This window comes from Nannospalax galili, unplaced genomic scaffold, assembly GCF_000622305.1.
Source record: "Nannospalax galili isolate Female #2095 unplaced genomic scaffold, S.galili_v1.0 scaffold1028, whole genome shotgun sequence".
Lineage (NCBI taxonomy): Eukaryota > Metazoa > Chordata > Mammalia > Rodentia > Spalacidae > Nannospalax > Nannospalax galili.
Window position 1 is genome coordinate 1,024,403 of NW_008357999.1, and position 992 is coordinate 1,025,394.

The following is a 992-nucleotide window of genomic DNA, read 5'->3' on the forward strand; positions in this document are numbered from 1 at the left end:
AGTAAATATATTTAATAATATATTTAATGTTTATATATATATATTTTTTTAGGTTAGCTTGTGACTACACTGGGCATTTGGTTCCCAAGTACAGTCTCTACCTGTCTCTAAGGTAAGCTTTTATACAGAAAAACTACATCCAATGGTTTAAGTTCTCAAGTTAGGGGTGAAAAGCCCCCCTAACACTTTCTATTCTGTAAAACAGCTATTATTCTATAAAATTTCTTACAGAAGCCATAAATCTGTTGTTAGCGGGTGTAATCAGGTGCATGCTGACCTGTTCTCAAGTCCATACCTTAGTGCCACTGGGTTGGACTTCTCTCTCCCTCTCTGACCAGGCTGGCCTTGAACTCACAGAGATCTACTTGCCTCTTTCTCCCAAATACTGGGATTAAATGCCTGGCTTTCTTTCTTTCTTTAACTCCTTGGTGTAGTTGGGACCTGCTTGTAACATGGCAAGGCTATGGTTAGTCTCGAATTACCTCATCCCAAGTACTCAGCTGTTAAGATCACTTGCTGCTCTTGTGAAGGATCCTGGTTCAGTTACCTGTACCCACATGGTGGTTCATGACACGCTGTAACCCAAAGTCTATGGCACTAGGTGTCCAGGCAGTACACACACAAACATGGAGGCCAAACACTCATCTACATTAAATATAAATAAATAAATAAATAAATAAATAAATAAATAATTGTGTAAAAATCCCAGCACTCAGAAGGTTGAGACAGATCTCTATCAGTTCCATGACAACCTGGTCTACACAGTGAGTTCTGGGCAAGAAAAAGCTAAGTAGTGAAACCCTGTTGAAGGAAGGAAGGAAAGAAGGAAGGAAGAAAGGAAGGCAGGAAGGAAGGAACGATGAAAGGAAGGAAGGGAGGAAGAAAGGAAAGAAAAAAATCCAAAGAGGTATTCTAAAATCAATAAAAAACTCATTTGAGTAATAAAAGAGCGTCTTTAATCAACCTTTCCCTCGTCCCTCCCTCCGTCCCTC